This window comes from Hyla sarda, chromosome 5, assembly GCF_029499605.1.
Source record: "Hyla sarda isolate aHylSar1 chromosome 5, aHylSar1.hap1, whole genome shotgun sequence".
Classification (NCBI taxonomy): Eukaryota; Metazoa; Chordata; class Amphibia; order Anura; family Hylidae; genus Hyla; species Hyla sarda.
Genome location: NC_079193.1, coordinates 367,306,499 through 367,327,037, shown reverse-complemented (window position 1 = coordinate 367,327,037; position 20,539 = coordinate 367,306,499). Strand labels below are relative to the sequence as shown.

At 45.3% G+C, this 20,539-nt stretch overlaps 1 pseudogene; it reads left to right on the top strand.

Moving 5' to 3' along the window:
* The first annotated feature begins 361 nt into the window (after positions 1-361).
* Positions 362-451, top strand: LOC130274666 (U2 spliceosomal RNA; annotated as a pseudogene).
* The last annotated feature ends 20,088 nt before the right edge of the window (positions 452-20,539 follow it).

Sequence of the window (20,539 nt, the reverse complement as noted above, 5' to 3'; positions counted from 1 at the left end):
TTAATGCTAATTTTTATTGCTAATATTGTCACTTTGTGAATATTTAGAATATAGTGCTATATATTCATAATGACAAATATTTATTTTTTCACATGCAATTTTTTCTGCAAATTTTCGCATGGGAAAGAAAAAAAAGTGAACGAACATAGCGAATATGCGAATTTTGCAAACATAGGATGAATAATTGTAAATATATTTGCAAAATATTGCGAATTTGAATATGGCCCCTGCCGCTCATCACTATTCCTTACACAGACAGAGGTGGCAGCAGAGAGCACTGTGGTCAGACAGAAAATAAATTCAAAAAGAAAAGAACTTCCTGTGGAGCATACAGCAGCTGATAAATACTAGAAGGCTTAAGATCGTATCTCTGCCTTTTGGCTAAGATCAAGTGTAGTATCTGTTCTTATCAGTGGTTTGGTCTTCAACATTGATGTAGGATGGATGCTGCATGGAGGGGGCAGGTGTACCGGGGCGTTGCGAGGCTGGTGCCACAAAACCAGCTCAACGGCTGCCCTGATGTGACCTGTGTCCTTCAGGTCTCGCTATGAGGTTGGGGGGTGTAGAGCTGAGGTACTTTTGTGGGGAGTGGTGACCCTGAGGTGCCGAAACTCCCTGGGTGTTATAACGCACTGCACCACACACTCTTCACCTTTGGCACTCACCCCTGGTATCCCGGCTAGGATCAGGAAAATTTTTATAGGTCCGTCCAGATGACCGGGCAGTATATCTGCACTCATTCACTTATTTATTATTTTGTATGTCACTGTGCCACTTTTACGTGTTTGTTTGTACACTGGATTTGTCAGGATGCAGTAGCCCTTCTGGGTGTCCCTCCTGGTGGTCTAGGGGAGGTGTATGTGGCCATCAGGTTCTTCACCCCTCTGCAACCCCTGGGCATCTTGGCTTCGGTTGAGATGCCACCAGTATATGGCTCCTTGGCTGATACCTTGGTTAATGCCTAGGTTGAAGCCAGGGGCATTTGTGGCCCCTAAGTAGCTTCAGCGAAAAGGGGCATCAAACCTGGAACCTTGCAGTTGCCTTTTGGCCTGGAGGTTAAGGGTAGGTTTGTTGGGGGCCTCTCTCCTGCTGGAGAAGGGCTTAGCAACAGACTGTATTTTTTATGCAAGTTTTTTTAGTGTGACACGTTTTCACTTTTTCTTGAACTTTGGGAAGGTCAGCGTGCCGAAATGCCCGTTGGAGTGGCGGCTCCCCGGTCCCTGCAGCTTCTTAGTGATTACTATATCTGTTGTGGGTATCTTGCTAGCATTATTTGCACTATTATATACTTCAATTCTGATGTATAGATTGCCTATATACCATACTATATAGCACCTTATTGACTTGCAGTGTTGCATTTTTCATACTGTTTGTATATATGTTACTTTTACTTATAATGGTGTTCATCTATATATTTATATGTACTGCTTGATTACGGATTTATGTGCTATACCCCCATACTACCATCTCCCCTGCAGGATATCCGGTGGAGCCGTGTTTTGTGATGCATTGTCTTCCTCTTTGTGTGTATCTAATTTTAGTGCATACCAATAAAATTTGTTTTTACTCTTTCATCAAAGTGACTCTTTTTGGAGCTGTTTTGCGTTCTTTTTGTCTTGAACTTTGGGTGATAGAGAGCACTTGCCTCGGCTCTTAAAAAAAAAAACTAGAAGGCTTAAGATTTTTTAATAGAAGTTATTTATACATCTGTTTAACTTTCTGGCGCCAGATGATTTAAAAATTCCGCAGGAGTACTCCTTTAAGAACTCACCGGTCGCATACTGCCTGAAATATCTCACCCTGGATTGGCACCATTGTTACCGGATGATCCATGTTAATCCTGTTACTGGTCGGGGTGTTAATGTGATGACCGGTCATTGTATAGTGTTACGTGTAGGTCATAGTTAGATGTAAGATGTTATATAGAGGGGACCTTGTGCTGTAATTTGGCTTCTTACTTTTAATAAATGATCATCTTGATAGTTTGCTGTTTTGCAGCTTGTGAGACCCAGGAAGGCTGAACGGCGCACGGCGGGCAGGATAATAGCACATCTGGATGCCATAAATCCCTAACAATGCAGAAAAAAAGTCATAAAAACCAGAGGCGCAGAGAAGAAAAGTTTCTTCTTGTGTGAAATATGTCACGTCGTCGATGGACACTCATTACCCGGGTGACACTTTCTCTCTCTCGCCATTATCTGTTCCATCATGAGGTTACGTCTCTGTCACCAAACATCTATAATACAAAAGTTGAAGTAGGTCGCTGCAAGTCTCAGGCGGGTGTCACTTCCCAACACGCAGAATAAATTGGTTTCTTCTCATTTCTTCACTCGGGTTCAAGGTGTCGATGAAGCTATTCAACAGAAGCTATGACCTCAAAGAGCCTTATGGAGACGGTACGAGGAGATTTCATCCGGAAGGTTCTATAGATTGTCATCCCATAATCCTGTGCGATGTCAAACTTCCTCATATCCTCCTTCTTACAGGACCCATTGACCTCAATACAATAACTCTAGTGGTGGCTGAAAGCAGACAAAATGTTATCATGTAGCACTCTGAAGGGTTATATAGAGCCCTCACCCCAAATATTAATAAAGGGATCACCCCAAGTTTCCAGAAGGAGATAAATAAATATCTGAGACCCCCATCAATCACTAGAAAGGGGGTCCCATGTGTGCCACTCCATTCATGTGCCATAAGGATGCTGAAGATGGCTAAGTATTGTAGTCAGCTCAATCCTATAGAGCTGTGTTTCCCAACCAGTCTGCCTTAAAGGGGTACTCCGGTGGAAAACATTTTTTTATAAGTCAACTGGTGCCAGAAAGTTAAACAGATTTGTAAATTGCTTCTATTAAAAATCTTTACCCTTCCTGTACTTTTTAACAGCTGTTGGCTACAGAGGAAATTCTGTTCTTTTTGAATTTCTTTTTTGTGTTGTCCACAGTGCTCTCTGCTGACATGTCCGTGTCAGGAACTGTCCAGAGCAGCATATGTTATGGGGATTTTCACCTGCTCTGGATAGTTTCTGATACGGACATCAGGTGTCAGCAGAGAGCACTGTGGTCAAGACAAAAAAGAAATTCAAAAAGAAAATAATTTCCTCTGTAGCATACAGATGCTAAAAAGTACAGGAAGGGTTGAGATTTTTTAATAGAAGTAATTTACAAATCTGTTTAACTTTCTGGCACCAGTTCATAAAAAAAAAAAGTTTTCCACCGGAGTAAGGATGTACCTGTACGCCCTGCGCCCGGTCCCGGTATTTAAAATGGGGTCATGCCGTGACCCCGCGTCATACCGGGTTGGTCCCGGCGTCTTATGATAGCTGGTCTAATAGCGTGCGGCACAGATCGTTGTGCCTTGTGCTATTAACCCTTCAGACACGGCGATCAAAGTTGATTGCCGCGTCTAAAACAAAAGTAAAAGCTTTCCGGCAGCTCAGTCGGGCTGATCGGGACTATCGCAATAAAATTGCTAGGACGCGAGCGGAGGCCCCCTTACCTTGCTCTGTCGCGTCTGATCGCGACAGGCTTGAGCAATCAACCCCCTATTACGCTGATCCATGCAAAGCTATGGCTTTGCAGGGATCAGTGTAAAAGATCAGTGTGTGCAGTGTTATAGCCTCTATGGGAGCTAAAACACTGCAAAAAACAAGGGAAAACAAAGTTATTAAAGGTCATTTAACCCCTTCCCTAATAAAAGTTTGAATCACCCCCATTTTTCCCTAAAAAAACTGTGTAAATAAAAATAAACATATGTGGTATCGCCGTGTGCGTAAATGTTTGAATTATAAAAATATATTGTTAATTTAAACCGCCCGTATGTATGTGCAAAAAAATTCCAAAGTTCAAAATAGTGTATTTTTGGTCACTTTTTATATAATGAAAAATGAATAAAAAGCGATCAAAAAGTCTGATCAATACAACAATTGTACCAATAAAAACGTCAGAAAATGGGGCAAAAAATTAGCCCTCATACCGGCCCGTACGCAGAAAAAAAGTTATAGGGGTCAGAAGATGAGAATTTTTAACATATACATTTTCCTGCATGTAGTTATGATTTTTTTCAGAAGTGCGACAAAATCAAACCTATATGAGTAGGGTATCATTTTAACCGTATGGACCTACAGAATAAAGAGAAGGTGTCATTTTTACCGAAATATGCACTGCGTAGAAACGGAAGCCCCCAAAAGTTACAAAATGACATTTTTTCGTCAATTTTGTCACACAATGAATTTTTTTTTCCGTTTCTCCGTGGTTTTTTTTTTTGTAAAATAACTGATGTCACTGCAAAGTAGAATTGGTGGCGCAAAAAATAAGCCATCATATGGAATTTTATGCGCACAATTGAAAGAGTTAGGATTTTTAGAAGGTGATGAGGAAAAAATGAAAATGCAAAAACGGAAAAACGCTGAGTCCTTAAAGGTGTACTCCAGTGGTGAAAAACTTATCCCCTATCCTAAGGATAGCTGATAAGCTTGAGATCGTGGGGGGTCCGACCGCTGGGGCCCCCTGCAATCTCTCTGTACAGGGCCCCGGCTCTCCAGCCAGATAGCGGGTGTCGACCCCCGCACGAAGCGGCGGCCGACACGCCCCCTCAATACATCTCAAAGGCAGAGCCGCAGATTGCCGAAGGCAGCGCTTCGGCTCTGCCATAGAGTTGTATTGAGGGGGCTTGTCGGCCGCCGCTTCGTGTGGAGGTCGACACGCCCCCTTCCCGTGGGCTGTCGGGGCTCCGTACAGGAGATCGCAGGGGGCCCCAGCAGTCGGACCCCCCGCGATCTGCAACTTATCCCCTATCCTTAAGATAGGGAATAAGTTGTTCACCACTGAGTCACCACTGGACTACTCCTTTAAGGGGTTAAGCTGTTGTAACACTACAACTCCCAGCATGCCCGGACAGCCGTTGGCTGTCCGGGCATGCTGGCAGTTGTAGTTTTGCAACTGCTGGGGGCACACTTGTTGGGAAAAACAGATCTCTAGATAGGAGTTTTAACTCTCAACATGGAGCTGTAGGGTCCTATGCTGCCTACTACAACCCTAGCTTCTCACTTGCCACAACCTATACTCAAACCCAGACTCACATTTGCCTAACCCTTCGATGCATTTCACAAATGTCTTCTGGTCTGCTGGGCCATCTGATACCCACACTGGGAGCAGGGCCGGCTCTGCCTATAGGCAAAATAGGCAGCCGCCTAGAGTCAGCATCCGAAGCACCCGCCCATGCAGCTAAACATTGCCACTCCAGTAGTAAGGTGATTACATGAGGAGGAGGTTTGTTACAGTGTGTCACCCCAGTTGTAAGGTGGGGCATGTCAAAGGGCGGAGACAATGGGCGGGGTCAAGAGGTGGCAACATTAGCTTTTGCCTAGGGTGGTAACAATCCTTGCACCAGGCCTGACCGGGGGCCATGCTTGGGAAGCTTCCTGGTACCCTCTAGCAGCTAAGTCCAGTTTCCACATCAGGGAGTGGTATAAATGGTGAAAACCTAGAGGGTTCTACTTCTAAGTTTGGCCAAAAGTTAAACCAGTAGGGTAGAACAACCAGTATGTTACAGGTAACAATGATTCAACCCCCTGCTGATTCTGGATATTTGCCCCCTGACAAAGAAATGATCAGTCTGTAATTTTAATGGCCGTTTATTTGAACAGTGAGAAACAGAAAAACAACAACAAAGGAATCCAGAGAATTAACAAAAAATTATTAATTAAATTGCTTTTTAATTTAAGTATTTGACCCCCTATCAATAAGCAAGATTTCTGGTTCTCAGGTGGAGCACTGAAGAAGATAAAACCGACAATCAGATTCCAAACTCTCCACCATGACCAAGACCAAAGAGCTGTCCAAGGATGTCAGGGACAAGATTGTAGACTAGAGATGAGCGAACTTACAGTAAATTCGATTCGTCACAAACTTCTCAGCTCGGCAGTTGATGCCTTTAGTCTACATAAATTAGTTCAGCTTTCAGGTGCTCCCGTGGGTTGGAAAAGGTGGATACAGTCCTAGAAGACTCTTTCCTAGGACTGTATCCACCTTTTCCATCCCACCGGAGCACCTGAAAGCTGAACTAATTTATGCAGGATAAGTCAGCAACTGCCAAGCCGAGAAGTTTGTGACAAATCGAATTTACTGTTAGTTCGCTCATCTCTATTGTAGACCAACACAAGGCTGGAATGGGTTCCAAGACCATTTACAAGACCATGGCCAAGCAGCTTGGTGAGAAGATTACAACAGTTGGTGCGATTATTGGCAAATGGAAGAAAGACAAGATATTTGTCAATCTCCCTTGGTCAGCGGCTCCATGTAAGATCTCACCTTGTGGGGTTTCAATGATCATGAGAACGGTGAGGAATCAGCCCAAAACTACACGGGAGGATCTTGTCAATGATCTCAATGAAGCTGGGACCATAGTCACCAAGAAAAAAAAATGGTTACACACTACATCATGAAGGACTGAAATTCTGCAGCACCCGCAAGATCCCCCTGCTCAAGAACACTCATGTACAGGCCCCTCTGAGTTTTGTCAATGAACATCTGAATGATTCAGAGGAGAAATAGGTAACAGTGTTATGGTCAGATAAGACCAAAATCGAGCTCTTTGGCATCATCTCAACTCGCCGTGTTTGGAGGAGAAGGAGGATTGCTGCCTATGAAAGGAAAATTGTCAGCCTGTTCACCCACACTAAATCTAATACACTGGGTTATAGTGTAGGGCAACAGGATTCCATAGAGGGGTCACTTACTTATTTTCCTCCAGTGGTTGCCCCCGCCGGCTAGCCGCCTCTGCATCCCTCTTTCATCTCCTAAGCCCGCCCCCCGTGATTTGCATATTCATTATCTTTAACTTCACGTCCTAGTGAGCACAGCGCCGGAAGATTTTGCCCAGCTCTCACGTCCTGATGACGTGAGAGCTCTGCGCTCTTACTGGAGTTCTTCCCTAGTGAAAACCAGTTTTTACAAAACATCTTTCAGTAAAATTGATATATATCGGGGCAAAAAGATGAGAGAGACTGTAATTTTCCTCATAGGTATGTATACCTCAACTATGAGAGACATAATGAGAAAAAAAATCCATAAAATCACAATTTTTTAAGAATTTTTTTGCAAATTATGGTGGGAAATAAGTATTTGGTCAATAACAAAAGTTCATCTCAATACTGTTATATACCCTTTGTTGGCAATGACAGAGGTCAAACATTTTCTGTAAGTCTTCACAAGGTTTTCACACACTGTTGCTGGTATTTTGGTCCATTCCTCCATGCAGATCTCCTCTAGAGCAGTGATGTTTTGGGGCTGTCGCTGGGCAATACAGACTTTCAACTTCCTCCAAAGGTTTTCTATGGGGTTGAGATCTGGAGACTAGTTAGGATACTCCAGGACCTCTACTCTTACGAAGCCACTCCTTTTTTGACCGGGCGGTGTGTTTGGGATCATTGTCATACTGAAAGACCCAGCCACGTTTCATCTTCAATGCCCTTGCTGATGGAAGGAGGTTTTCATTCAAAATCTCACGATACATGGCCCTATTCATTCTTTCCTTTACACCGATCAGTCATCCTGGTCCCTTAGCAGAAAAACAGCCCCAAAGCATGATGTTTCCACCCCCATGTTTCACCGTAGGTAAAGTGTTCTTTGGATGCAAATCAGCATTCTTTCTCTTCCAAACACAACGAGCTGAATTTTTACCAAAAAGTTCTACTTTGGTTCATCTGACCATTTGACATTCTCCCAATACTCTTCTGGATCATCCAAATGCTCTCTAACAAACTTCAGACGGGCCTGGACATGTACTGGCTTAAGCAGGGGGACACATCTGGCACTGCATGATTTGAGTCCCAGGCGGCGTAGTGTGTTACTTATGGTAGCCTTTGTTATTTTGGTCCCAGCTCTCGGCAGGTCATTCACTAGGTCCCCCCGTGTGGTTCTGGGATTTTTGATCACCATTCTTGTGATCATTTTGACACCACAGGGAGAGATTTTGCCCCAGATAGAGGGAGAATGTAAAGACTTACATTTTCTAATAATTGCTTCCACAGTTGATTTATTCAAACCAAGCTGCTTGCTTATTGCGGATTCAGTTTTCAAAGCCTGGTGCAAGTCTACAATATTCTTTCTGGTGTCCTTTGACAGCTCTTTGGTCTTGGCCATAGTGGAGTTTGGAGTGTGACTGTTTGAGGTTGTGGACAGGTGTCTTTTATACTGATAACAATTTCAAACAGGAGCCATTAATACAGGTAAGGAGTGGAGGACAGAGGAGACTCTTAACCCCTTAAGGACCAGGCGTTTTTCGGTTTTTGCTCTTTCGTTTTTTCCTCCTTACCTTTAAAAAATCATAACTCTTTAAATTTTGCACCTAAAAATCTGTATTATAGCTTATTTTTTGTGCCACCAATTCTACTGTGTAATGATATCAGTCATTTTACCCAAAAATCTACGACGAAACGGGAAACAAAATCATTGTGCGATAAAATTGAAAAAATACAGCCATTTTGTTACTTTTGGGGGCTTCCGTTTCTGCGTAGTACATTTTTCGGTAAAAATGACACCTTATATTTATTCTCTAGGTCCATGTGGTTAAAATGATCCCCTACTTGTATAGGTTTGATTTTGTATTACTTCAGAAAAAAATCATAACTACATGCAGGAAAATGTATACATTTAAAATTGTCATATTCTGACCCCTATAACTTTTTTTTTTTCCGTGTTCAGGGCGCTATGAGGGTTGATTTTTTGCGCCGTGATCTGAAATTTTTGTTGGTACCATTTTTGCATTGATCTGACTTTTTGATCGCTTTTTATTCATCTTTTCATGATATGAAAAGTGACCAAAAATACGCTATTTGGACTTTGGAATTTTTTTGCGCGTACACCATTGAGCGTGCGGTTTAATTAGCGGTAAAGTTTTTTAATTTGGAAATTTCCTCACGCGGCGATACCACATATGTTTATTTTTGTTTTTATTTACACTGTTTTTTTTTTTATTATTGGAAATGCCGGATGATTCAAACTTTTATTAGGGGAAGGGATAATTCAAAGGGTTAATGATTTTTTTACTAATTTCTTTTGCAATATTATAGCCCCCATAGGGGGCTATAACATTGCATTTACTGATCTCTAACACTGTTCAATGCATCTCCATAGGGATGGAATGATCAGTGTTTTCTGCGATTGATTGCTCAAGCCTGGATCTAAGGCTTGAAGCATTCAAGCGGCGATCGGACTGCAGGAAGGAAGGTAAGAGACCTTCCTCCTGTGCTACAGCTGTTCGGGATGCCACGATTATACTGCGGCGATCCCGAACAGCTCCCTGAGCTAGCCGGCACTTTTTACTTTCACTTTTAGCCGCGTGGCTCAGCTTTGAGCGCGCGGATAAAGGGTTAATAGCGGCTAAAGGGTTAATCTATTAGAGGCGGGTCCCGGCGTCACTATGACGCCGGGCCCGCCGTGATATGATGCGGGGTCACTGTGGGACCCCGCGTTATATCACGGGAGCGGGACCAAGGACGTACTCATACGTCCTTGGTCCCTAAGGAGTTAAAGAAGAAGTTACAGGTCTGTGAGAGCCAGAAATCTTGCTTATTTGTTATTGACCAAATACTTATTTTCCACCATAATTTGCAAATAAATTCTTTAAAAATCAGACAATCTGATTTTATGGATTTTTTTTCTCATTATGTCTCTCATAGTTGAGGTTATAACTTATGATGATAATTACAGCCTCTCATCTTTTTAAGTGGGAGAACCAGCACAATTGGTGGCTGACTAAATACTTTTTTTATATATATATATATATACAGTGACCCCTCGACCTACGATGGCCCCGACATATGATCATTTCAGCATACAATCACTCTCAGAGGCCATCGCATGTTGAAGGCAGCATCAACATACGATGGCCACTCAGAGGCAGCATCAACATACGATGCTTTTGTATGTCGGGGCCATCGCATAAACGGCTATCCTCCAGCGCAGACTGCTTCAGCTGCCACCGGACAGCAGTTTACGGTGCCCCGTGTGGTCCGCTGACGATCACTTACCTGTCCTCGGGGCTCCGGCACGTCCTCTTCGGGATCCCCTGCATTGTCGGCTCTCTCCATCGTCGACATCACGTCACTGCGCACGCCGTCCCGTCATCCAATAGGAGCGGCGTGCGTAGCGACGTGATGGCGGCGACAGAGAGCGAGGATGCCAGGGAAGCAGAGGCCTTGCCGGAGTGTCGGGGACACCCCGTGGACGCGGCCACAGCGACATCCCGGACAGCGGTGACGAGCGGTGACGGTCCGGAGCGGCGGGGACAGGCGAGTACAACTTCCTCTACCAGAGGTCTTCAACCTGCGGACCTCCAGATATTGCAAAACTACAACACCCAGCATGCCCGGACAGCCGTTGGCTGTCCGGGCATGCTGGGTGTTGTAGTTTTGCAACATCTGGAGGTCCGCAGGTTGTAGACAACTGTCCTATACTTTACATTGCACGGATCCCTCAACATACGATGGTTTCAACAAACGATGGCCCATTTGGAACGGATTACCATCGTATGTTGAGGGACCACTGTATATTACTATAGATATATACTTTTTTTTTTTTTTTTTTTTTTCCAGTGAAGAATGTGTTGCATATTTTTTACCACCAATAGCTAAACCACTGACGATCCCATTTTTTTCTGTTTCCCCGATTAAAAAAAAATAAAAAAAAAATTCTGATTTTGTAATTGAATAATTTAGCAGTAAATACCCTCTTCAGACGTACAAGTCTGTGGCTCGGAGGAATTCCCATCTATAACCCCTCTTAGTAATTGCCCGGAGCTCCCATCTCCTTTGTATGCTACAATATTCCCCATAAATATTCTGTTGCTGTTATATTGCATTTGCTTTCGTATAGATTAGTTGCTCGGTGCGAGTGTTTTTGGGCACCGGGTGATGAGGATTCAATTTTGCCTTTATGATCCTTGTTGAAATTACGGGTTCTAATGTGATGATTCATCTACGGAGGTAACAATTTATATTGTATATAAAGCATCTTTATTACAGTTTACCTGCGGAACGTGCTGCTACGGAAAATCCTGCCATTCATCTCCCACGGGGTATTAATAAAATCAATCTATATAATGGGATGGACTGGTCTGCAGAAAACAGACAAATTATGGAGTACCATAGCAACATCGGGAATGGAACTGGGAGGGCTGGGAAATGAGGAATCATGTAGCATCCGAAAATATTTGGGCATCATGGAAGGCTGATCTATGGATTCTTCCTCCAGATCTTCTAGCCACAGCCCCTCCCCCATAGAGCGTATCTCTTGGTTCTCTGGTCCTGACATCTGGTGTCTTTACTAGAAATTTTACATAAAGGGGTAGTCTGAAGGGAAATACAATTGTTTTCGAATCAACAGTTGTCCAAAAAAAAAAAATCTAAAGATGTGTAAATGACTTCTATTTAAAAATATTAATCCTTTCAGTACTTATCAGCTGCTGTATGCTCCACAGGAAGTTGTGTAGTTCTTTCCAGTCTGACCACAGTGCTCTCTGCTGACACCTCTGTCTGTGTCAGGAACTGTCCAGAGCAGGAGAGGTTTGCTATCGGGATTTGCTCCTGACAGTTCCTGAAATAGACAGAGGTGGCAGCAGAGGACACTGCTGTAAATAGTTTTGGGCTCAACCCCCAACTTTATTGTGTATTCATAGGTACATCGATGTTCTCTTGTGGAGTGTAAGCTCTTATTGGCAGGGTCCTCTCTCCTGTACAGTGTAATCTCTTATGTACAGGGTCCTCTCTCCTGTAGAGTGTAAGCTCTTATTGGCAGGGTCCTCTCTCCTGTACAGTGTAATCTCTTATGTACAGGGTCCTCTCTCCTGTACAGTGTAATCTCTTATGTACAGGGTCCTCTCTCCTGTAGAGTGTAAGCTCTTATTGGCAGGGTCCTCTCTCCTGTAGAGTGTAAGCTCTTATGTATAGGGTCCTCTCTCCTGTACAGTGTAAGCTCTTATGTATAGGGTCCTCTCTCCTGTACAGTGTAATCTCTTATGTACAGGGTCCTCTCTCCTGTAGAGTGTAAGCTCTTATTGGCAGGGTCCTCTCTCCTGTACAGTGTAATCTCTTATGTACAGGGTCCTCTCTCCTGTAGAGTGTAATCTCTTATGGGCAGGGACCTCTCTCCTGTATAGTGTAAGATCTTATGTACAGGGTCCTCTCTCCTGTAGAGTGTAAGCTCTTATGTACAGGGTCCTCTCTCCTGTAGAGTGTAAGCTCTTATGTACAGGGTCCTCTCTCCTGTAGAGTGTAAGCTCTTATGGGCAGGGTCCTCTCTCCTGTAGAGTGTAATCCCTTATGTACAGGGTCCTCTCTCGTGTAGAGTGTAAGCTCTAATGGACAGGGTCCTCTCTCCTGTAGAGTGTAATCCCTTATGTACAGGGTCCTCTCTCGTGTAGAGTGTAAGCTCTTATGGGCAGGGTCCTCTCTCCTGTATAGTGTAAGTTCTTATGTACAGGGTCCTCTCTCCTGTAGAGTGTAATCTCTTATGTACAGTGCCCTCTCTCCTGTAGAGTGTAATCTCTTATGGGCAGGGACCTCTCTCCTGTATAGTGTAAGATCTTATGTACAGGGTCCTCTCTCCTGTAGAGTGTAAGCTCTTATGTACAGGGTCCTCTCTCCTGTAGAGTGTAAGCTCTTATGTACAGGGTCCTCTCTCCTGTAGAGTGTAAGCTCTTATGTACAGGGTCCTCTCTCCTGTATAGTGTAAGCTCTTATGGGCAGGGTCCTCTCTCCTGTAGAGTGTAAGCTCTTATGGGCAGGGTCCTCTCGCCTGTAGAGTGTAAGCTCTTATGTACAGGGTCCTCTCTCCTGTATAGTGTAATCTCTTATGTACAGGGTGCTCTCTCCTGTAGAGTGTAAGCTCTTATGTACATGGTCCTCTCTCCTGTAGAGTGTAAGCTCTTATGTACAGGGTCCTCTCTCCTGTAGAGTGTAATCTCTTATGTACAGGGTCCTCTCTCCTGTAGAGTGTAAGCTCTTATGGACAGGGTCCTCTCCTGTAGAGTGTAAGCTCTTATGGACAGGGTCCTCTCTCCTGTAGAGTGAAAGCTCTTATGGACAGGGTCCTCTCTCCAGTAGAGTGTAAGCTCTTATGGGCAGGGTCCTCTCTCCTGTAGAGTGTAAGTGGGCAGGGTCCTCTCTCCTGTAGAGTGTAAGCTATTATGGGCAGGGTCCTCTCTCCTGTAGAGTGTAAGCGCTTATGGGCAGGGTCCTCTCTCCTGTAGAGTGTAATCTCTTATGGGCAGGGTCCTCTCTCCTGTAGAGTGTAAGCTCTTACGGACAGGATCCTCTCTCCTGTATAGTGTAATCTCTTATGGGCAGGGTCCTCTCTCCTGTAGAGTGTAAGCTCTTATGTACAGGGTCCTCTCTCCTGTAGAGTGTAATCTATTATGGGCAGGGTCCTCTCCCCTGTATAGTGTAATCTCTTATGGGCAGGGTTATCTCTCCTGTAGAGTGTAATCTCTTATGGGCAGGGTCCTCTCTCCTGTAGAGTGTAATCTATTATAGGCAGAGTCCTCTCCCCTGTATAGTGTAATCTCTTATGTACAGGGTCCTCTCTCCTGTAGAGTGTAATCTATTATGGGCATGGTCCTCTCTCCTGTAGAGTGTAATCTCTTATGTACAGGGTCCTCTCTCCTGTAGAGTGTAATCTATTATGGGCAGGGTCCTCTCTCCTGTAGAGTGTAAGCTCTTATGTACAGGGTCCTCTCTCCTGTAGAGTGTAAGCTCTTTTTGGCAGGGTCCTCTCCTGTAGAGTGTAATCTCTTATGGGCTGGGTCCTCTCTCCTGTAGAGTGTAAGCTCTTATGTACAGGGTCCTCTCTCCTGTAGAGTGTAAGCTCTTATGTACAGGGTCCTCTCTCCTGTAGAGTGTAAGCTCTTATGTACAGGGTCCTCTCTCCTGTAGAGTGTAAGCTCTTATGTACAGGGTCCTCTCTCCTGTAGAGTGTAAGTTCTTATGTACAGGGTCCTCTCTCCTGTAGAGTGTAAGCTCTTATGTACAGGGTCCTCTCTCCTGTAAAGTGTAATCTCTTATGGGCTGGGACCTCTCTCCTGTATAGTGTAAGATGTTATGTACAGGGTCCTCTCTCCTGTAGAGTGTAAGCTCTTATGTACAGGGTCCTCTCTCCTGTAGAGTGTAAGCTCTTATGTACAGGGTCCTCTCACCTGTAGAGTGTAAGCTCTTATGTACAGGGTCCTCTCTCCTGTAGAGTGTAATCTCTTATGTACAGGGTCCTCTCTCCTGTATAGTGTAAGCTCTTATGGGCAGGGTCCTCTCTCCTGTAGAGTGTAAGCTCTTATGGGCAGGGTCCTCTCTCCTGTAGAGTGTACGCTCTTATGTACAGGGTCCTCTCTCCTGTAGAGTGTAAGCTCTTATGTACAGGGTCCTCTCTCCTGTAGAGTGTAAGCTCTTATGTACAGGGTCTTCTCTCCTGTAGAGTGTAAGCTCTTATGTACAGGGTCCTCTCTCCTGTAGAGTGTAAGTTCTTATGTACAGGGTCCTCTCTCCTGTAGAGTGTAAGCTCTTATGTACAGGGTCCTCTCTCCTGTAAAGTGTAATCTCTTATGGGCTGGGACCTCTCTCCTGTATAGTGTAAGATGTTATGTACAGGGTCCTCTCTCCTGTAGAGTGTAAGCTCTTATGTACAGGGTCCTCTCTCCTGTAGAGTGTAAGCTCTTATGTACAGGGTCCTCTCACCTGTAGAGTGTAAGCTCTTATGTACAGGGTCCTCTCTCCTGTAGAGTGTAATCTCTTATGTACAGGGTCCTCTCTCCTGTATAGTGTAAGCTCTTATGGGCAGGGTCCTCTCTCCTGTAGAGTGTAAGCTCTTATGGGCAGGGTCCTCTCTCCTGTAGAGTGTACGCTCTTATGTACAGGGTCCTCTCTCCTGTAGAGTGTAAGCTCTTATGTACAGGGTCCTCTCTACTGTAAAGTGTAAGCTCTTATGGGCAGGGTCCTCTCTCCTGTAGAGTGTAAGCTCTTATGGGCAGGGTCCTCTCTCCTGTAGAGTGTAAGCTCTTATGTACAGAGTCCTCTCTCCTGTATAGTGTAAGCACTTATGTACAGGGTCCTCTCTCCTGTAGAGTGTAAGCTCTTATGGACAGGGTCCTCTCTCCTGAAGAGTGTAAGCTCTTATGTACAGGGTCCTCGCTCCTGTAGAGTGTAATCTCTTATGTACAGGGTCCTCTCTCCTGTAGAGTGTAATCTCTTATGTACAGGGTCCTCTCTCCTGTAGAGTGTAAGCTCTTATGGACAGGGTCCTCTCCTGTAGAGTGTAAGCTCTTATGGACAGGGTCCTCTCTCTTGTAGAGTGAAAGCTCTTATGGACAGGGTCCTCTCTCCAGTAGAGTGTAAGCTCTTATGGGCAGGGTCCTCTCTCCTGTAGAGTGTAAGTGGGCAGGGTCCTCTCTCCTGTAGAGTGTAAGCTATTATGGGCAGGGTCCTCTCTCCTGTAGAGTGTAAGCGCTTATGGGCAGGGTCCTCTCTCCTGTAGAGTGTAATATCTTATGGGCAGGGTCCTCTCTCCTGTAGAGTGTAAGCTCTTACGGACAGGATCCTCTCTCCTGTATAGTGTAATCTCTTATGGACAGGGTCCTCTCTCCTGTAGAGTGTAATCTCTTATGTACAGTGCCCTCTCTCCTGTAGAGTGTAATCTCTTATGGGCAGGGACCTCTCTCCTGTATAGTGTAAGATCTTATGTACAGGGTCCTCTCTCCTGTAGAGTGTAAGCTCTTATGTACAGGGTCCTCTCTCCTGTAGAGTGTAAGCTCTTATGTACAGGGTCCTCTCTCCTGTAGAGTGTAAGCTCTTATGTACAGGGTCCTCTCTCCTGTATAGTGTAAGCTCTTATGGGCAGGGTCCTCTCTCCTGTAGAGTGTAAGCTCTTATGGGCAGGGTCCTCTCGCCTGTAGAGTGTAAGCTCTTATGTACAGGGTCCTCTCTCCTGTATAGTGTAATCTCTTATGTACAGGGTGCTCTCTCCTGTAGAGTGTAAGCTCTTATGTACATGGTCCTCTCTCCTGTAGAGTGTAAGCTCTTATGTACAGGGTCCTCTCTCCTGTAGAGTGTAATCTCTTATGTACAGGGTCCTCTCTCCTGTAGAGTGTAAGCTCTTATGGACAGGGTCCTCTCCTGTAGAGTGTAAGCTCTTATGGACAGGGTCCTCTCTCCTGTAGAGTGAAAGCTCTTATGGACAGGGTCCTCTCTCCAGTAGAGTGTAAGCTCTTATGGGCAGGGTCCTCTCTCCTGTAGAGTGTAAGTGGGCAGGGTCCTCTCTCCTGTAGAGTGTAAGCTATTATGGGCAGGGTCCTCTCTCCTGTAGAGTGTAAGCGCTTATGGGCAGGGTCCTCTCTCCTGTAGAGTGTAATCTCTTATGGGCAGGGTCCTCTCTCCTGTAGAGTGTAAGCTCTTACGGACAGGATCCTCTCTCCTGTATAGTGTAATCTCTTATGGGCAGGGTCCTCTCTCCTGTAGAGTGTAAGCTCTTATGTACAGGGTCCTCTCTCCTGTAGAGTGTAATCTATTATGGGCAGGGTCCTCTCCCCTGTATAGTGTAATCTCTTATGGGCAGGGTTATCTCTCCTGTAGAGTGTAATCTCTTATGGGCAGGGTCCTCTCTCCTGTAGAGTGTAATCTATTATAGGCAGAGTCCTCTCCCCTGTATAGTGTAATCTCTTATGTACAGGGTCCTCTCTCCTGTAGAGTGTAATCTATTATGGGCATGGTCCTCTCTCCTGTAGAGTGTAATCTCTTATGTACAGGGTCCTCTCTCCTGTAGAGTGTAATCTATTATGGGCAGGGTCCTCTCTCCTGTAGAGTGTAAGCTCTTATGTACAGGGTCCTCTCTCCTGTAGAGTGTAAGCTCTTTTTGGCAGGGTCCTCTCCTGTAGAGTGTAATCTCTTATGGGCTGGGTCCTCTCTCCTGTAGAGTGTAAGCTCTTATGTACAGGGTCCTCTCTCCTGTAGAGTGTAAGCTCTTATGTACAGGGTCCTCTCTCCTGTAGAGTGTAAGCTCTTATGTACAGGGTCCTCTCTCCTGTAGAGTGTAAGCTCTTATGTACAGGGTCCTCTCTCCTGTAGAGTGTAAGTTCTTATGTACAGGGTCCTCTCTCCTGTAGAGTGTAAGCTCTTATGTACAGGGTCCTCTCTCCTGTAAAGTGTAATCTCTTATGGGCTGGGACCTCTCTCCTGTATAGTGTAAGATGTTATGTACAGGGTCCTCTCTCCTGTAGAGTGTAAGCTCTTATGTACAGGGTCCTCTCTCCTGTAGAGTGTAAGCTCTTATGTACAGGGTCCTCTCACCTGTAGAGTGTAAGCTCTTATGTACAGGGTCCTCTCTCCTGTAGAGTGTAATCTCTTATGTACAGGGTCCTCTCTCCTGTATAGTGTAAGCTCTTATGGGCAGGGTCCTCTCTCCTGTAGAGTGTAAGCTCTTATGGGCAGGGTCCTCTCTCCTGTAGAGTGTACGCTCTTATGTACAGGGTCCTCTCTCCTGTAGAGTGTAAGCTCTTATGTACAGGGTCCTCTCTCCTGTAGAGTGTAAGCTCTTATGTACAGGGTCTTCTCTCCTGTAGAGTGTAAGCTCTTATGTACAGGGTCCTCTCTCCTGTAGAGTGTAAGTTCTTATGTACAGGGTCCTCTCTCCTGTAGAGTGTAAGCTCTTATGTACAGGGTCCTCTCTCCTGTAAAGTGTAATCTCTTATGGGCTGGGACCTCTCTCCTGTATAGTGTAAGATGTTATGTACAGGGTCCTCTCTCCTGTAGAGTGTAAGCTCTTATGTACAGGGTCCTCTCTCCTGTAGAGTGTAAGCTCTTATGTACAGGGTCCTCTCACCTGTAGAGTGTAAGCTCTTATGTACAGGGTCCTCTCTCCTGTAGAGTGTAATCTCTTATGTACAGGGTCCTCTCTCCTGTATAGTGTAAGCTCTTATGGGCAGGGTCCTCTCTCCTGTAGAGTGTAAGCTCTTATGGGCAGGGTCCTCTCTCCTGTAGAGTGTACGCTCTTATGTACAGGGTCCTCTCTCCTGTAGAGTGTAAGCTCTTATGTACAGGGTCCTCTCTACTGTAAAGTGTAAGCTCTTATGGGCAGGGTCCTCTCTCCTGTAGAGTGTAAGCTCTTATGGGCAGGGTCCTCTCTCCTGTAGAGTGTAAGCTCTTATGTACAGAGTCCTCTCTCCTGTATAGTGTAAGCACTTATGTACAGGGTCCTCTCTCCTGTAGAGTGTAAGCTCTTATGGACAGGGTCCTCTCTCCTGAAGAGTGTAAGCTCTTATGTACAGGGTCCTCGCTCCTGTAGAGTGTAATCTCTTATGTACAGGGTCCTCTCTCCTGTAGAGTGTAATCTCTTATGTACAGGGTCCTCTCTCCTGTAGAGTGTAAGCTCTTATGGACAGGGTCCTCTCCTGTAGAGTGTAAGCTCTTATGGACAGGGTCCTCTCTCTTGTAGAGTGAAAGCTCTTATGGACAGGGTCCTCTCTCCAGTAGAGTGTAAGCTCTTATGGGCAGGGTCCTCTCTCCTGTAGAGTGTAAGTGGGCAGGGTCCTCTCTCCTGTAGAGTGTAAGCTATTATGGGCAGGGTCCTCTCTCCTGTAGAGTGTAAGCGCTTATGGGCAGGGTCCTCTCTCCTGTAGAGTGTAATATCTTATGGGCAGGGTCCTCTCTCCTGTAGAGTGTAAGCTCTTACGGACAGGATCCTCTCTCCTGTATAGTGTAATCTCTTATGGACAGGGTCCTCTCTCCTGTATAGTGTAATCTCTTATGGGCAGGGTCCTCTCTCCTGTAGAGTGTAAGCTCTTATGTACAGGGTCCTCTCTCCTGTAGAGTGTAATCTATTATGGGCAGGGTCCTCTCCCCTGTATAGTGTAATCTCTTATGGGCAGGGTTATCTCTCCTGTAGAGTGTAATCTCTTATGGGCAGGGTCCACTCTCCTGTAGAGTGTAATCTATTATAGGCAGAGTCCTCTCCCCTGTATAGTGTAATCTCTTATGTACAGGGTCCTCTCTCCTGTAGAGTGTAATCTATTATGGGCAGGGTCCTCTCTCCTGTAGAGTGTAATCTCTTATGTACAGGGTCCTCTCTCCTGTAGAGTGTAATCTATTATGGGCAGGGTCCTCTCTCCTGTAGAGTGTAAGCTCTTATGTACAGGGTCCTCTCTCCTGTAGAGTGTAAGCTCTTTTTGGCAGGGTCCTCTCCTGTAGAGTGTAATCTCTTATGGGCTGGGTCCTCTCTCCTGTAGAGTGTAAGCTCTTATGTACAGGGTCCTCTCTCCTGTAGAGTGTAAGCTCTTATGTACAGGGTCCTCTCTCCTGTAGAGTGTAAGCTCTTATGGACAGGGTCCTCTCTCCTGTAGAGTGTAATCTCTTATATACAGGGTCCTCTCTTCTGTAGAGTGTAATCTCTTATGGGCAGGGTCCTCTCTCCTGTAGAGTGTAATCCCTTATGTACAGGGTCCTCTCTCGTGTAGAGTGTAAGCTCTAATGGACAGGGTCCTCTCTCCTGTAGAGTGTAATCCCTTATGTACAGGGTCCTCTCTCGTGTAGAGTGTAAGCTCTTATGGGCAGGGTCCTCTCTCCTGTATAGTGTAAGTTCTTATGTACAGGGTCCTCTCTCCTGTAGAGTGTAATCTCTTATGTACAGTGCCCTCTCTCCTGTAGAGTGTAATCTCTTATGGGCAGGGACCTCTCTCCTGTATAGTGTAAGATCTTATGTACAGGGTCCTCTCTCCTGTAGAGTGTAAGCTCTTATGTACAGGGTCCTCTCTCCTGTAGAGTGTAAGCTCTTATGTACAGGGTCCTCTCTCCTGTAGAGTGTAAGCTCTTATGTACAGGGTCCTCTCTCCTGTATAGTGTAAGCTCTTATGGGCAGGGTCCTCTCTCCTGTAGAGTGTAAGCTCTTATGGGCAGGGTCCTCTCGCCTGTAGAGTGTAAGCTCTTATGTACAGGGTCCTCTCTCCTGTATAGTGTAATCTCTTATGTACAGGGTGCTCTCTCCTGTAGAGTGTAAGCTCTTATGTACATGGTCCTCTCTCCTGTAGAGTGTAAGCTCTTATGGACAGGGTCCTCTCTCCTGTAGAGTGTAATCTCTTATGTACAGGGTCCTCTCTCCTGTAGAGTGTAAGCTCTTATGGACAGGGTCCTCTTCTGTAGAGTGTAAGCTCTTATGGACAGGGTCCTCTCTCCTGTTGAGTGAAAGCTCTTATGGGCAGGGTCCTCTCTCCTGTAGAGTGTAAGCTCTTATGGGCAGGGTCCTCTCTCCTGTAGAGTGTAAGTGGGCAGGGTCCTCTCTCCTGTAGAGTGTAAGCTATTATGAGCAGGGTCCTCTCTCCTGTAGAGTGTAAGCTCTTATGTACAGGGTCCTCTCTCCTGTAGAGTGTAAGCTCTTACGGACAGGATCCTCTCTCCTGTATAGTGTAATCTCTTATGGACAGGGTCCTCTCTCCTGTATAGTGTAATCTCTTATGGGCAGGGTCCTCTCTCCTGTAGAGTGTAAGCTCTTATGTACAGGGTCCTCTC